Raw genomic sequence first — 18,584 nt, forward strand, 5'->3', positions numbered from 1 at the left:
TGCTGCTGCCCCTGCAAGGATCAAGTGTATTGTAGAGCCGATGGTGTGGCACATCGCTGCCATTTCCGACGCATCTCTGACTTTTTGTGGCTCGTAATGATGCATCACCTCCATCATAAGAATCGATGGTGACGCATTGTCGCCACCGCTCCTCACATCACTCTTGACATCAATGCAAACAATGTACTTTGCAGTGAATCAAGGCTGGTCCCTGTATCCGACCCATACTCCATCTGGGACAGCCTGAACTTTCAGATTTGACATAGTCTAGCACAACCAGATAGCCTCGGTTGCCGCTGAATGCTTTTAAGCACTCCATTTCTGTTTATTCTTGAAAAATGCACAACTCCAGTTCTACTTATTTGAATTTTGCTTTTAGACTCATTTTTTTCCGTAAATTAAGCTCTGTTGTTCTAACCATGTGTGGTATCTTTTTGTGTGGTGTTTTCACTATTTTACTATTTGAAGTGTTGCACAAATACTTTACACATTGCCTCTCAAGTAAAACCTGATGACTGCATGCCAAGCTACTAAGAGGAGAGCACAGGTTAATTTGGGGTGTGTTTATGATTTACCCTGACTAGGTTTGTGGTTCCTGCTTGGACAGGGTGCCTACCTCTGCAAACTGAACCCCAATTTCTAAAAGCAGCAGAAATCCCATCACTAAAAGATGCTGCCATTATTGAGAAAGTGGTGGAAGAGTCAGAGTTTTGCATGAACTAGATGAGTAAGAATGGTATTTCTGAATAGGGGATGAAGTATCTTCAGCTGTTAGAGCTGAGTGTGATCAGAATAGTGTCAGCACTGTGAATTTAGTAAGTAATACATCTAGAAAAATTCAGAAGGGAAGTGCCACAAGTAAAGTTTGCTATAGGTGTGGTTGTGGTTTTCATTTGGTAAGAGTCTAAAACCTGTTTGGCTGCCAACAAGGAGTACAGAAAGTGCAAATTTAGCGGGCATTTTTCATGTATCTGCAAGGAAAGTAACAGATCAAATGAGTCAGTCACAGAGGAGTTTGTCAGGGGAAACAGGAGGACTGCATTTTAAGTTTAGGTCAGGATGAGAATGGCAGGGGAAGGAGAAGTCGACCAAGAGCACACTTTCAAAGCAAGATTAGGAACGTTGAACTTAAGGTAGATTCAGGGTCCATGTACACCATTGTTCCTGAGTGCATCTTAGAGAGGGATAAGCCTGGAGTTGATGTGTCTCCCAAGGATATTAAACCAGGTTGTTATCAAGTAGAATGAATTGACATTATAGGCTATTTTCTTGTTCCCATATGGTTTCCTACAAGAGAAGTTGAAGGCAAAGTTTATGCTGATGAAGATGTACTACTGATCCTGGGTTGGACGCACCAATATCACTTCCAAAGTGTTATCAATCCTCCAAATCAACTTAAGGTGGACGTCATCAGTAAATGACGCTACAGAGGTTTTCAGGGATGAGTTGGGTCAGTTACGGGGAAATGTACATGAACTAGTACTTCAACCTGAAGCCATACCTGTCAAACATAAGATGAGGAGAGTGCCTGTAGTTAATCAGGAGTGAGGTTAAAAAAATGCAGGAAGACATGCAAATGAAAGGCATCATTGAACCAGTAGAGTCTATTAGTTAGGTTTCACCTGTGGACATAACAGAGAAAGCTGATGGGTGCTTTTAGATTTGTGGATTTCGCACGGACCATTAGCCTTTTATCAAAGTTTTAACACCAGGGGGCAGGAAAATGATCAGTAAGATTGGCAAGGCTTGCTAGAATATTGTTATTGTGTGGAATATATTCCTGGGTGGTGGAATGCTCAGGCAGATTGCCTTTCTCATTTATCCTTAGATTTCAATCTAATTGATCAGTAAGCTGTGCTGGCAAAAGAACAAAAAGGTGCTGTAGCATTGATGGCAGGTATTGAGGAGTGTAGTTGTGATGTGAAGTAACCACTTCTCACGCCGGAACACATTTATATATTATTATTTTTTGCTGCGAGATCAGCGTGAACCTTTCCCAAGCCAGCCGCAGAGCTAACTGACTCTGGTAGAATCCACTCAATCCCACCATTCACAATCCATTATAAACACAATAGACAGCCCCCCATTCTCTATTACAAACATATTCCCCATTGGTGAATATAACCTGATGCTTTTAGATCAGAATAATGGAATAAAGGAATTGAGTGTAACCCTGTGTTGAAGGAGGGGATTGCCATGATGGCTAAAGGAGGAAGGAGAGAAAGTGCAGTTTCTTCCACAGTGAACTCTTTTCTCAATGTCCTGGAAGGGTTGACGTTGAATAGACATGATCTGGTGGTGATAAATGATAAATCTGTCCCACCTGAAGGACTGAGAAAAAGAATCATTTTAATAGCACATGAAGGGCATCTTGGACAAACTTTAACCAACAGGAGAGTAAAAAATAATTTTGGTGGCCTGGTATAGATGATCAGACCACAAGTTGGGTTGAGAATTGTCATGATTGTAAAGAAAGTGAGAAGAGACTCAAAACCAGTGTACAGTCTGAGTTTAGTTACATTGAGGATCTAAGTAAAGCCTGAAGTAGAGTTTGTATGTACTGTATTGGACTGCAGTCTGGAGTAAGAAGTGAATTGAGGTTTGCTTCAGTCATGGTTGATATGCATTCAAAATAGTAGGTTGTCAAATTTATGAGGGAAGTGACAACTAAGAGTACTATCTATCCCGCAAGGATTTTTTACAGAGAGGGTTTTTCTTCAAATGGCCATAACTGATAATTTTTACATAATTTTCATCTCGTCACATTTCTTAAAGGTTGTGGTACCAAACACTGGCACACAGCTCTGTACTATTCTCAAGCTAATGGACTTGTGGAAAGAGCTAATTGCCTTCGCAAAGGGGCTATTGTAATTGTGGTTCAGAATGGTCAGAGATTCTCCTTTTGAAAGTATGAGGGGAAGGAAACTGGGCACAAAATTAGTTCCTGTGTGGCGGCAACTGAATGAAGGGGTGTAAAGGACAAGGATGCAGAGTCAGGAGCTAAAAGAAACATTGAAATAGGTGACTGGGTAAAGGGCAAGATCGGATGTGTAAGTGCTGCTTTGCCCAAGTTTAGTTGTCCATATAAGGTGAAGTAAGTGTATGACTGATATGCTGTGCTTTAGAATGGTGACAGAGTAGACGTACAGTGGCACTTTATCAGAAGGAGGATCACTGCAAGCGTAAAGATATTAAGACTGCATGGAACTCGTGTAGTTTCACTCTGTGGAATTACATGGAGTTGCATAAAAACTCCATGTGATTCAGTGATGCTGCACGAGCGAGAGGAATTTTAACATGTTGCACTGCTTGTGCTAATTTTTAGCACTGGGAGCTTGTTCTATTCTGTAAAATTAGCACGAACAGCACCACGGGTGCACCAGAGGGCGCTGCTTCTTTCTGCCACTCGAGTGGCAGCTTTCTCAACGCAAAGGATCATGACCTGCTGAGCACCTACATTGAGGAATTCATCGGGAGGTGTTCTTGCACCCAAAAATCGCACACAAAAAAGTAGCTGCTGACCACCATTGTATTTGGAGGATGACTCATTTGTTTCAACCTTTGTATTACCTGTGTAGCCATTTGTTTTTTAAAGTGTATTTTCTGTTACAGTAGATAGCTTTGTCATTCTATTGTTTTTATATCAATTGCAATGTTGTTGGTTTGCGTGGGGTTTTGTTTTGGTTGTGTTTTATGGCTGAGAAATGGTGGAGATATGTTATGTTTTTATGGTATCCTTCAGAATTCTTGGAGTTTTAAGTTCTATCATAAGTATTCCTGAAAAGGAGATTCCACTCTTGACAGTTGAAATTGCGCATGCAAGAGGGAACCATGCTCAGGAAGGCTGCATTGACTAAATCTTCTTACACTCTCACCTCCGTGTGAGCAGAGCCTTTTTCACCACACCGCCCAGTGGGCATTCCCTGCATTTATAGGAACAGCCATGATGACAGTTCCTGTAAATTCTTTGAAAGTTTTACTGACCGCTTCATCAACATGATGAGCCATAGATGAAACTTTAAAAAAAAATAATTTAAAACATCTTACAGGGTTAAGCAATCAGTTGCAAAGTTGTTTGTGTGCCCAGCAATTTTAAGGGGGTTATAAAAGAGACATGATAACTCTAGAGGTTAGTGCACTTCTGGGAGAGTTCTGCATTTTGTCTAATCACAGTTTTGACTCATAAGTAGCATAGAAAATCGATTTGCATGCTGCAAAACACATCATGTAACATGCAAATCACAGATTTGTATTTTATGTAGATCAGTAAGTGGGCGACTGAAATACTTTTGTTACTTCCAGTCCATAAGTTGCAATCCTTCTAATATGACACATGGGTCTATTTACTAGCATCAAGAAGCTAGATGCAAACTGTAATTTATGGGGTTAGATCACAAACAGATCCAATGGATTTGTTTTAACTTTGTGTGGCAGAGACAAAGGGGTAAAACATTTATGAATATTAAGTTATCTAAAATCGTTGCACAAAGAAAAGCATGACAGTTAAATAACAGGTAGATACCTAGAGCTGTTTAATGATTTCTGTAAGGTGGGGGTGTTGCTATGTGAGTTTGTGAAGAGATGACTGTACATTTTATGGCATCTACAGCCTCATCTCAACATAAGAATAAAAATAGCACCATAAATGTCTTGCCTTTTAAAAAAGGCTAACTGTGAACCTCTATTCACAATCTGACAAGTGACTCTATGCAATCAGTCACTTGTAAGGTCTTGTTCCAGGTTTTTATATGTTGAAGCTTTTCATTTGCACAAGCAGGCAAATTTTAGTTTCCTTTACATGAGCATATCCAGAAAGCAGTCATGTCTGTCTCAGTTTGTATACCCAGGATGCCCTAGGATCAGGGGCGGCCCCTCTGCTATGGTTCAGGAGCATTGCCCCGCTGCTGAAACAGAAAAATAAAGGGATAATAAAAGTATTTTATATTCCCTTTACTTTCCCACTTTTGTAAGGCAGGATGGGGCCAGCATCCTCCACATTAACAAGAGGAGTAGGATTGGCGGTGTGCTTCTAAGTGCGCATGTCAGTTTGGCTGGCCTTGAACGGCCAGCCAAACTGACACACACACTTAGAACTCTCCACCCGGCTGTGTTGAACAGCCGGGTGGAGCCCAAGCGCAGTGTCCCACTCCCTCCCTGAGTAGCATTTATGCCCATTCAGGCCAATCCTGGTTCTTCTTTCATGCTATGTAACAGCATGAAAGAAGCATTTGGATTGAGTGAGGAGGAATGAAGAAGATGAGAGGTGGCTGGAGTAGTGGAACACGGAGGCAGCAGGTACGTTTAATTTATTTATTGCCCTCCCCGCACCCTCCGCTCCACCTGCTGTATGCCCCTTCCCCACTCCAAGCGCTGCCCCCACCCCTTCCTGGCAGGAGCTGCTACTGCCTAGGATCTTATTACTCAGTGGTGCTTGTTGCTTCCTTTAAAATGTCAAGTATCCTCACAAATTAAGTATTTCAGAGATGAGATTGGACAGTTTAAAAGGGAGTGTGGCATCTATTTTCAAAGTCACCCAAAATTTTGAGACCAGAACTTTTAGTATAACACTGTCCAATTGCTATTGTGCTTTAATTTGATTCAGCTATGTGATGCCGAAGATGGACTCCGATTCCAATCACCCTGGGAAAATGCACATGCACAATACTCCTGCGGACTGATACAACATGAGAAAGACATATCAAATGTAAAGGCAAAGGTATACTCAAAGCTCACTCTTTGTGTATGAACGTTTTGATGGCATGACCTTTGGAAAAGAGCCAGAGTAGCCTGTAGGCAGATCTAAAAAAGGAGCAAATGCGGTCTCCTATACCTTGATAGCATCGTTTTTGTGAATAACAATACTCTCGACAGGCTACTGAGCTCCATAATCAACATGCAGGCTTTCTTAGTGGTTTGATTTGTTAGGAGGTCTTTGCTTCAGAGCATGATTGTGCAAGGTGAGGGAGACACAATGCAAACAGTGACCGAGCCTCACACCTTTATCTTACCTGTGAAGGTGAGGTGCCACACCATCAGTGTTTCAATTTTCCAGTGCTTGAGTATCTGTCTTTGTTTGTTTGCCTGTGGCATGCAAGATCATGGCAGCACATCCATTTACACCATAAAATCATGTAACCTCCCTTAAGATCAAATGACATCATAATAAGTGATGCTTTATGATCTTTGAAACTGAATCATACCAGGAAGTGAAACCATGTGACCTTAATTTAGACGACATAACAATTTCTGACATTGCTGAAGTTAAAGGCATCTTTAATGCAAAATTCTATCATTACACAACAGTTAGTAACGAAATATACGTATACTGCCTGCATTTTAAATAGGGTGCTGACATGAAAGGAACATTGAACATTTCTCTTTTTCCTTCATGAAAAAGTATGGTTTTTGTTGGTAGAGAAGAATTTATATTGCCACCAAAAAACTACAGAAAGTAAATAGTGTCCACTACAGCACTGTTTAGCTTCTGTTCCTAGGATTTACTTTGCCACCACTTTGGCCAGGGTTTGCAAAGGCACGCACAGGCGTTGAAAAGGCAGTGCCTGGGGTGATACGGGATAAGCCAGGGGTCACAGCTGCGACCCCTTGTGACCCCTAAATGACATCCATGGCTGTGAGTGAAGAGCGAGAAGAAAGGAGAGTGGGGACATATCTATGTACATTGCTCAGATACGTAAGATATGTCATAACCTCTCAGATATGTTGACACTGAGCTATAGTTTATTTCTACCATGCTCTCCTGCTGAAACCAGCATTACTTGGGGACGTTCTTTGTTTTGCTCTCAATCTCACTTGGAAAGCTAGGGCCTCAGTTTCCAGGCACTGTTGAGATTCCTTGTTCCAATACAGAGCCACCATTGCTGGATGTTGTGTTGTCAAGTAATCTTGGTCACTCCCAGTAGAACTCCTTTGCCAGGCAGTGTAGGTATAACAGCTTACCATCAGGCGCCCCATGAATCATTTATCAACCTGCAGGAAAAGATCTATGTCAGGACTGAAAAACCTGGCAGACAGAACAGGCTTATTTTCCTCGCTTTCCGTTACCCTTTCTCCCAAGCCATCACATATACAAGTCATCTGGACTAGTGTTATTAAAGACAGTAATTAATTTGTTAAATAGTGAAATAATTATATAAGCATGTGTCCTAAGGTTTTCATAGCAAGACATCGTACAATTCCTAGCCGGTGACTCTCCTCAATTCCCCCACTGGCACCTCCAACTTTGCCACTGGTGCTGCCCACTGGCACCACCCAGTGCCTGAATGTACATTGCCCAAAGTTAAAGTGGACTGAGTTAAACCTGCCTCTTACCCAGCAGAGTTCGAAGAGGAGCTGTCCCTCTGAGGACTATGCCTAAGGGAAGCAGCTGAAATCAACATTAAACAGAGTACCCTGCTTTCCCTTAACCCCTTAAGTGCTGGGACTCCCTCTGCCAACCACTGAGCCCTTTTTTAGGTTTCACCTGCACATTGCTTATGCTGTGCTTGCAAAATGTCATTGTATGTAAAAACAAAATCTTAAAAGGGGCTTAGAACCTTCCCTTTACTTACCCTTGACTGGCTCCCATGTGGGTCCCATGTAACTTTACTTACAATTGGCTGATTCCCAGATGGCTTCCACATCACTTTACTTACCTTTGGCTGCCTCTCACAACGTGAAGCCGGGACCGAGTACTGCTGCCGGTACCCAATGTATTTCCACTGGCTACATGCTTCTGGAGGTACTGCTTTATAAAAGAAAAAATGAATGCACATTTATATTTTGTCCATGCCATCATGGAAGAGAAAGGAGGTTAAGTAATGTAACTAAAATCACAGGGAGATGAGCCAATGCCAGGACTGCCCACAACGCTACATCCTCTCCCTGGAGGAGAGGGTTGCATGTTAACAACAAGCACTAACAGGTTTCACCTATACAAAATGTACTGGCGTTGCCAATGTATTTTTACATCTTGCAAAATGACTTTAACTTAAAAAAGCACCATCACAACGCCAGCATTTACCACATCATAGCACTTTTTTTTGTTTAAGCCATGTTGCACAGCAGTTCAGCTACTGTAAAACATGTATAAAAAGATTGACAAAGCCAATCGATATTGCACAACGAAACCTATAAGCTTTGCCAATGCTTATTGATATTTGTTGAAGTTCATGCTTACGTTTTCCTAACTTTTCTACAAAAGATATCTAGGCCAAATTTGCATCATGTTTCCTACATTTTCGGAATCATGCAAGGAATCAAGAAAATTGCCAAATCGTAACAAGTATGTCTTTGAAAAACAATGGGAAAAAGTGCACTGCAAGAAAGTGCAGGTGCATATGTTTTAAATGTAATCAACAAATTGTTTTCTTGCTAAGTTTGACCTTTGCCAAGACTTCAGGAACAGGTTATTTCCCATTTTTTCTAAGTGGTAGTCAATATTTCATATTTTCAGTAGTTTCTACATAAGTGCTGTTTGTGGAGAAAAGAGGTGTGAAAACTCATAGGTCAACCTGGAAAAGTGTACATTTCTGAAAGAAGATAAAATGTGCAATTTTGCGAGGTACAATTGGCATAGATTTCTCAAGATTTTCTCAAAGAAACTATTCGTAATAGGAAAGAATAGAAATCGAGGACAATGTTTTCATCTGTAAGTTTTCGCCCCACAAAGCAATCTACAAAGGTAATATACCATCACATCAATTAGACTTAACTGGTTGCGGGATATATAAAGCTTCTTGATTGTCCAAAAATGCAATACCCAGACCCATCACTCAGGCTGCAGCTTATGATGATTTTTCCTTGCTTACTGGCAATGTATCAATTCATAGGGTAAAATCTAATGAATGAAAAATGTGTATTTAGGAAATCTATGAAGGTTTTAAATGCGCCAACGAATCTGAATTTAGGGAGAGATTATTTGTTCAACTCTGAATTTGGGATTCCCTATATCATGTGATTCAGAGTGCTTTTTGCAAAATGTGTTCTTTCACAGACATATATTTGGAAACCAAATATGGAAAGAAATTCACCACATAAAGACAAATGTTCTTCTATTCTGTGTTTCCACACATCTTGCAGTAAAAGTGGTGCACCACAACAGGAAAAGCCTCAAAATGCGATGTGGAAACATCAAGATTTATTCCTCTGATTTTTAGGGGTTGATTTAACAGCCCCTAGTGCCTCCTTGTGCCACGTTAGTGTCATTCATTTTACACTAATGTGGCCCAACAAGGCCAAAATCGCCACGCCAATTTTACAAAATGGCGCAATGCATGCATTTTGCCAGTTTCTAACCCTGTGCTCTACATTATGCCTGTGCCAGACATAATGTATGCCGAGGGGGTGTTCCCTCGTTAGGGGGGCCAAAAAAATGGCACAAAGAAATCTAAAAGATTTCTTTGCGTCATTTACTTAGACACTTTTAATGCCCGCACAGAGCAAGCATGTCATTGTTTTCAATGGGCCTCAATGAGCTATGCTGGATTAGTTTAAAAAATGTTTACCCTAATCCTGCAAAGCTCCGAACTAGCATCAAAAATCCAGGGGCACTAAGGGGCGCAAGAAGTGTGGTGCCGCACTGCGTGCAGTGCCACTTTTCTTAAATCAGGGTCTTCGTGTTTTTGGTGATGTGGGCTGCTGTGTTATTTGGGCCCATGGTTGTCTGGTACTCAGGGAACTCTACCAACCCCAGACATTTCTGAAAAATAGGCAATAGCGGGACTCCAGGCACCACCACTCTGTCTTACCCAGAACACCCTGCAAACATCAAATGTTAGTTAAAAAACATAGATTCCCCAGACTTCTGAGAGGAAAAGTTCAAGAATCATCAGGGATCAACAAAAGTCCTCTCCCCAAGTGATTTCATATTCCTCCCAAGAAAAGAGGTACCCCACTGTGGTCTATCATCAGCAACAGGAAAAAACACAAAATACAACCCAAGACATCAAAATTGTTTTTGGGAATTCCAATCTTTCTGGAGATGTGGGCACTATAGTATTGGTGCTCCAGGTTTGCCAGCACCCAAAGAAACACACCAAATTCTGACATTTCTGACACCTAGATACCCGGCGGATTCCATAGTGGTGCAGCTCACATGGATTCCAGTGGTAGTGGTGAAAAGTCAAAGAGGTGGTGCATAAAAACACTCCATAGAGCAACGTCAGTGAGACCAATAAAGCAAAGTGTTCTCAAGTTTTTTCTCCAAGAACATTTTTAAAAATGTGTGCAAAATTGTGCTTATTACAGCTCATATTGAGAAAGAATTTGGTTCAAAAGGTATAGATTCAAAAAGCAGTTCTAAAGTGGTGCTTTTGAAATATTAAAATACTCGAGAGTGCACCTCTACTCTTTTCACTGAGCTAGTAATCCAGGCACAGAAGTATATCATCACATTGTACAGTGCCCCAAGTAATTCTTTCCTCCATACCAATATTGCCTCCTGCCTCTTCACTGCATAAGCTGGTGAATAACAATAGATGAAAAGAGATCAATGGGTTACAGATACAGAAAATATTTTATAATACCAAAATAATATTTTATTTCAATATACATTCAGATATAATGCCAAGATCCCATCATTTGTTATGGTTACTCATGCTACTTTAAAGGACAGCATATGCATGCAAAGGTTTATAGGTATGAAGGCACCTGCTTTGCAGTACACAGCCATCAATGTTTTAATGACAACTGTTTCAAAATAAAACAACACCACTGCCCGGGATGAAAGTATGTTAAAATACTGCAAAACGTGCCTTTTCGTTCCTCCCACTTGTGTGTCTCCCTCCACACAAACACATCCCGCCCATGTTAAGGGGGCTGTTGAATAGTGAGAAACACACTGTATAAAAAACTGTAGCACAACATATTGAGACTGCATTTTCAAAAATGAGTCCTATAAGGTGACTGTGCTTGCAAGTGCCCTTGATGAGTGGTTTAAGGTTTTTGCTACATGTAATAACTACAGACAACTCGAGAGTTCAGCCAGCAAGATGTTTATTCTTCAACTCCTCACAATCCACTCACAGTCACCCACTTCAACATTCTATCTCAAACTCCCAGTGATCCCAAGTGTCTCAACATTCTAGGGAGAGCGGAATGTGCCATATGATTACTTGTGGCTCATATTTAAGTATAATTTGATGGCTAACTGTGTTTCTACATTAACTAATCTTTTGAGAAAATATATATATACATATTTACATCATCAGGCAGTGTCTTATTAAATCACTGCTTATAACACTACCATTGTCTAAAAGTTCAGACTTAGGTCGTGTACAACAAAGACTGTATACAACAATAAACCAGGGCCAGTAGTAAATGCTGTTTAATGCCTCTTCCTGAGTATCTCTGGCATAAGTGATCAGTGATCCAAAGTCTACCACCAGACAGAGATTTCAGGTCCACGTTTGGCTAGCTTACCAAGTGCATGCTTCTTATTTCCTTTCTGAGATGGTGTAGGTCTGTTTATCCTATTTTATCAAGATTACCACTCCCGGATTTCTAAGAAAATATTTGGACAGGATGAGCTAGTCTTTCATGGACCTAGGAAGCTTGAGAACACACTTTACAACAATTTCCAAAGGGATTAGCAGACATTTTCCTATTTTAAATTTCCTACTGTGCCGAGTGGGACACAGGGTCTCAACCTGTGTCAACTACTGAGAACTCACCTTCACTCTTCCACTTCTCTAGTCCCACTTCCCTCCTTGAACACTGGATCTCCTTTTCCTTCTTCAGTCCCAGCAGATTATCTGGCACATTCTTCTTGTTCATTCCACTTCCCCACACTTTCCTTCACCCAAGCCTTTATTTCCAACCAGGGCCGGACTGGGCTTTTACTGGGGGGGTGGGACATCTTGGAAGCTAAGTTTAAAAGCCCAGGGCCACTCCTGGTGCTTCTGTCACTTCCCCCTGCTGCCAGAGGTTATATTGCCCCTGACTCCCACCCTCTTCCCAACAGCAGAAGAGCTGGTGCCATTTCATTTTTCTCATTCCAACTGAATGGAGTCCCAGGTCTCCTGGATCACTATGGCAAGAAATTTTCCAACACAGCCTTATCCCTCTGAGCCTTAGACTGCATTGCGCCATCATCAGCCAGTCATTTCTTTCCATGCAGTGCACAGGTCCTGGCGCCGTGGGGCATTCCACACTGCAGAGCATGCTTCTATGCACATTCACTGCTTCAGCGATACCAGGCTGTGATCACACGACACGCACCACAAAGGTGAAAAGCGGCTTGTGGTACCCCTCTAGATGGGCAGTCCGCCGTTAGACTAGAGGTGGAAGAGGACTGGACTGCCTCAGGAAAAACTACTACCGTGCATCAACGGGCACTGCTCGCAACAACTGGGTGGTGCACAGGGATGGGTCATATCTTACCTGTAAAACCAAAAGACTTTGTTGATATGTATACAAATCAAATAGACTTTTTCCAGTGGTGCTAGAAATTGGAACTGTTGCAGACAGAGAAAAGGGAGAGAACGCAGAACACATAGAGGGGGATAAAGACTATGAAGAGACAGATGGAGCTTCCTGCACCCTTGTGGAATGAGGCACACTTCTATTAGAAGTACTCTCTTTCAAGGTTGTAATAACAGCAGTGACACAACTACTGGAAGAGGGACAAGTTCGAAATCATGTGATCTATGGTTATTGCTATGTTGAATACATGTCTAAAAATAATCAATAAATAAACGAGTTTAAAAAAAGGGACAGAAGGGAGGGGAAAGCTTGGATTAAGAATAGAAAGGGGAGAGTACCAGAGACAATGGAGATGGGAACATTGACATTGGAAGTTGTGTGGCATGGGAGAGGAGAGACAGAAGATGGGGGAGGAGGCAGTGTGAGAGGGGAGAGATGGGGGAAGGAGAGAGCTAAGGAGTGGGGATAGAAAAAGCCAGGGTAAAATCGAGACATACGAGAAAAGAATGATAGGACAGATATAGCGGAAAGAGATGCACGGTGGAAAGTTGTCAAAGGGGAAATTAGAAACACTGGGAAGAAGCTGGAGATGAGGAAGGGGTGGAGAGACAGAGGAGACAAGAAAAGAGAGGGACAACGAAAAAATGTACGTTTTTTTTCCCAAAAAGATTATGCATGATGTTACACAGTATACAGCACATGTTGTATTATTTTGCAAAATGAAATGGACATATGGCACGCTGAAAATAATAGCTTTTTATGCAACACCTGTAATAAACTGCAGATTTAGTCTGTGGCAAAATGATTGGTCCATATCAAAGCAAAATAATTGTAGTATGATGAAATAATGAGCATATCCTGCAATAGCAAAATGGACATTATTTTCTGTGAATATTTTGAATTGTCTTGAAAACTTTAAATTACATCAGAAGGGCAATTTATTTTTGGTGAGGCATATAGGCTGGTAGTGAATGATCCCACTGAATGACATAGATGCACGTTTGCATCACTTCAGAAACAGACCCTCTTCCTCTGCTGCTTGCCAGTGCTGTGACCTCCTGTGGTCGATTTCAGGTCGAGCACACTAGCGCCCTGACTTGTTGTAATCTATCTGTGGGGCTTTTAACCACGCCCACTGCACGCCCATCACTATCACTTGTTCGTGCACTTGCCTTTCAAAAATCCTTTGTTATCATTGGTAAAAGCTTTACGTTTGCCCTTCCTTGGGGTGGTTTGGTTACCGCCTGGGACATCAACCCTGTTCCATGGATAATTGCACGATTGCCAACACGTTTGACTGCAAGCAAACTTCTTTTTCCTTTTGTGTCTGTCCTTCGCGCTCATGTTCATGGCGGTCGTGGCGCTTTGAATCGGCTTGCTTAATTCAACTGTTTTACTTTTCATTTTCAATGAAAGTGTCAAGGAAAGTCCAGTTAGAAATTTACAACATTAACAGCTCTAACTCAAGCAAACGCGAGACCCATTGGATTGCCAATGCTTGTACATTTTTGATAGCCCTCTGGCAAAATGCAGAAAAATAAGCATGCAGTTTCATGAATGAGCTGTGTGTGATGTCTCCCTCACCTCGGAAAAGACCAGTGAGGTGATCTGCAAGAGTCTACTCTGTTTTGCTAATTTATGTAATTTGCCTTTACTAATGAGTTTGAGCTGTCCTGAAATTGGTCTCTTTGTGAAGACAGGAGAAGCTGGTGATAGCGATGTAAAGACTGAGGCCCATATTTATGGAAAGTTAGCGCCACCATAGCGTCATTTTTCTTTTTATGCTAAAGCGGCGCTAACTTAACTCCATATTCATCTTTTGATGCTAGGCCCGTCTAGCGTCAAAATATCTGAGTTCGCGTCATTTTTCTGGAAGCACCAACTGACCTTGCGTCATATTGCGACAATGATATGCATGAATGTTCCCTTCCAAAAAATGACGCTAGCCCTTCAGTGCCATATTTACCTTTAGAAGCTAAAACGATTCACACTAAGAAGGACGACCCAAAAAATGACGCTAAAGCCTATTAGCGTAAAGTTTTAATGCCTGGTCAGACCAGACGTTAAAGTGAGGCCCACACACCACCACTTAAAAACACACATAAGGAGCATAAGCAGTCTACAGGACAACATGTAAGTGTCACTGCTCCAGCATGGCACACGCCGCAGACGTCAGCGACGACAACAGGTCCCTCCACCACCACCGCAGCAACCCCAAACACTACCACAGTAGCAACGAAGGCAGCACAAAAGGCGGAAGAGGATCTTACGACAACGTACACTTGCACATCCTCTTCTCCTGGGACTTTGCTTGACCCTCTTCGCTGGCACTTGGGTGAGTGGGGTGAGTGGGGTCTCTCCTGGCCTGTAATCTCAATCTTTTGTTTGAATTTGTATGTTTTGCATTGTCTTTTTACGCTAATGCGGTAAAAAATGACACTAACCTGTTTTGCATGATAAATATGTGCCGCAAAACGGTCCAGCACCACTTTTGATGCATTAGCGTCATTTTGCCTTAAGGTATGTCACAATGGTTAGAGTCATTTTTTTTAAGCTAACCATTCCTTAGCCCCATCGTGTGTCATTCTTTAAATATGGCGCAAGGGAATGATGTTAGCTTGCGTTAAAAGTTATGAGACATAGCTGCGCTAGCGCAGTTGTGCATCATTTTTCATAAATAGGGGCCTGAGTGCGCTGCCTCAAATTACCTTGATATTTTTTTCCAGAAAGACTTTGGGGCATATTTATACTCCGTTTGCGCCGGAATTGGTTTTTTGACGCAAAACTAACTCCATATTTATACTTTGGCGTTAGACGCGTCTAGCGCCAGTCCATGGAGTTAGCGTCATTTTTTTGCGTGGACACCTACTTTGCGTTAATTATATGCAAGGTAGGCGTTCCCGTCTAAAAAATCGACTCCGAGGCATGTGCGTCGGATTTATACTCCCAGGCAAAATTCACACCCGGGAGTGGGCGGGTCAAAAAAAATGACGCACGCCCGCTTTTGCGCCGTTTTTTAGCGCCTGCAAAAGGCAGGCGTTAAGGGACCTGTTGGCTCTGAAGGAGCCCAGAGGTGCCCTCCCATGCCCCCAGGGACACCCCCTGTCACCCTTGCCCACCCAAGGAGGACACCCAAGGCTGGAGGGACCCATCCCAGGGACATTAAGGTAAGTTCAGGTAAGTGTTTTTTCTCATTTTTTTTGTGGCATAGGGGGGCCTGATTTGTGCCCCCCTACATGCCACTATGCCCAATGACAATGCCCAGGGGACAGAAGTCCCCTGGGCATGGCCATTGGGCAAGGGGGCATGACTCCTGTCTTTCTTGTCTGTCCTACGCCGGCGCTGCCTGGTGTACGTCGTTTTTTTCCACGCACACCAGGCAGCGCCGGCGGCTAACGTCATTGATTAAATACGGCGCCCGCATGGTGCTTCAGAATGGCGTTAGCCGGCACACATTTTTTTGACGCAAAACTGCAATAGCGCAGTTTTGCGTCAAAAAGTATAAATATGGCCCTTCTTGAGTACACTTGAATTAACATATAAATGTTACATATCGCTACTAAATTAGCTTCTCAAAGATTTAAATATAAAGCACTGAGGGAGGGAGACGTGCCTGGTTTGTGGCTGACGTCCACGGTGGAAAGCCAGGAAACTTAGGGATCCATGCGTATTCCCCTCTTAACCAAATAGTTAAGCTCCAAGGCAGTTTCTTTGTTTTCCTTTGCTTCTTTTTAATTAATCATCACATTTCAGAGCACTTTCAAATAAACCAGGCCAGGACACTTGTTGTAAGAATCTGTCTAGTATGGGGTTTAAATGACTACCACGTTGATCCATCTATAATAATACTGTTGCCCACAAATTTGACCATATGTCAGAGTTACACGTCTACTGACATCTCCCGTAGCTCACCAATGCCAGGACAGAGGGGGGTGGCGGTTTATGAAGGTTTCTAAATTCATTTATAGAAACAATAACTTCTAATAAGTGTCACACGATGTATTACATTCAGCGCCTTGAGACCCTCACGGGTGATTTGCTGCGCTTTAAAAATCCTGCGTTTATTTCTTTATTTATTTGCATTGCATCTCCTCCAATTATTACAGAAATACATCGTTTTAATTTGAAAGTATTATTCGTATTTTTGCATTACTTGTGTTATTTCCATATCGAATATTTTGATGACAGGGTTCGTGCTGGGGCTCTTTGTGCTCTCTCTGTTAATTTGCTGCCACCTCTAGGCGCTAGGATATTCCACTTTCTGGACTCCAGGTCTGTTTTATCTTCCCCAGCTCTTCTTCAATCTACCTCCAGGTCCCTTATTCATCCGAGGGCCCGCTCTCCTTCACACAAGGTCCCCGGACTTTATGTACCTCTTATTTCCCTCCTCTGATTAAAGCATGGCCTTCTCCACCACTGCTCTTCACACCCTGGACCAGCTCCACCTGAGCTTCCCCTCTCATGGTCTACGGACGTCTCCCTCCTTGAGCCTAGCTCACCTCCCTCATCTACTACAGCTCTCCACTCCCTCCTACAACCACAAGGGAACACAATGCTTAGGCCTGCAGGGAAACAAGCAGATTACCCCTATCATGTGAAATGACCACACCTCCACAGAAAAAGGATCACATGACACCCCATTATGGATACACCCGCCTCTTGCATCCTCTGAAATGTGAATATTTAACTGAAATATGAGCAAGTAACACCAACAGCATCCATCCTGGCAGGTAGGAAGGGGTAACACCCTGTGACAATAGGTATACGTAAACCCTTCATCCTGGCAAAGGGGAACACGGAATTGAGCATCATGTAAAATAGGCACAAATGGGCCTATCATCCTGAACAAAAAACATTATGCCACTGTCAGGAGAATGGAAATGTGTAACTCCTTTAAGGGGGAGAATGTGCTTGTGGGTTGCCTCCATCCTGGTGAATTGACATGTAGAGGTCTGTCCACCTTAAGAAGCGGACACGGGGCTCAATACTGGGGAGTGGGGGCGAGCACCCTCACCATGAAGGGGGACATAGTAAACTCTCCATCTTCTCGGGGTACGGTCCATACCGTATTCCTGCTTAATGATTAAGGCTCCACGCCTGTTGCAAGCAGGACTGATGCTGTCATGTAATGTACACAAGGTGTTAATAGTACTGCTGTTGTCACCCTGTTAATGTACGCAACATGTCAATACCACTGCTGCTTCCATTCTGATAATATACAATCATGTCAATTGTACTGCTGCAGTCACCCTGCTAATGTACACCAGGTGTCTATAGTACTGTTGCCTTCACTCTGTTAATGTACTGCTCATCTGTAGCCCCTAACTCTCAGTACACAAGGTGTCCATGTTACTGCTTCTTTCATCCTGTTAATGTACAAAACATGTCAATAGTAATACTATTTGCACCCTGTTAATGCATACCAGGTGTCTATAGGACTGCTGTTGTCACCCTGTTAATGTCCACCAAGTGTCCATAGTACTGCTGCTGTCACTCTGTTAATGTACACCAGGTGTCCATAGTACTGATGCTGTCACCCTGTTAATGTACACCAGGTGTCCATAGTACTGCTGCTGTCTCTCTGTTAATGTACACCAGGTGTCTATAGTACTGCTGTTAATGTACACCAGGTGTCCATAGTACTGCTGCTGTCACCCTGTTATTGTACATCAGGTGTCCATAGGACTGCTGCCGTCACTCTGTTAATGTACACCAATTGTCCATAGTACTGCTGCTGTCACCCTGTTAATGTATACAAATTGTCCATAGTTCTGTTGCTGTCACCCTGTTAATGTACATGAATTCTCCATAGTACTGTTGCTGTCACCCTGTTAATGTAAACAAGGTGTCTATAGTACTGTTGCATTCACTCTGTTAATGTACACCAGGTGTCTATAGTACTGTTGCCTTCACTCTGTTAATGTACTGCACCAGCTCTGGCCCCTAACTCTCAGTACACAAGGTGTCCATTGCATTGCTGCTGTCACCCTTGTAATGTATGCCAATTGCCCATAGTACTGCTGCTGTCACTCTGTTAATGTACACAAATTATCCATAGTACTGTTGCTGTCACCCTGTTAATGTACACCAGATGTCTATAGTACTGTTGCCTTCACTCTGTTAATGTACTGCTTCAGCTCTGGCCCCTAACTCTCGGTACACAA

Source organism: Pleurodeles waltl, chromosome 10, assembly GCF_031143425.1.
Source record: "Pleurodeles waltl isolate 20211129_DDA chromosome 10, aPleWal1.hap1.20221129, whole genome shotgun sequence".
Lineage (NCBI taxonomy): Eukaryota > Metazoa > Chordata > Amphibia > Caudata > Salamandridae > Pleurodeles > Pleurodeles waltl.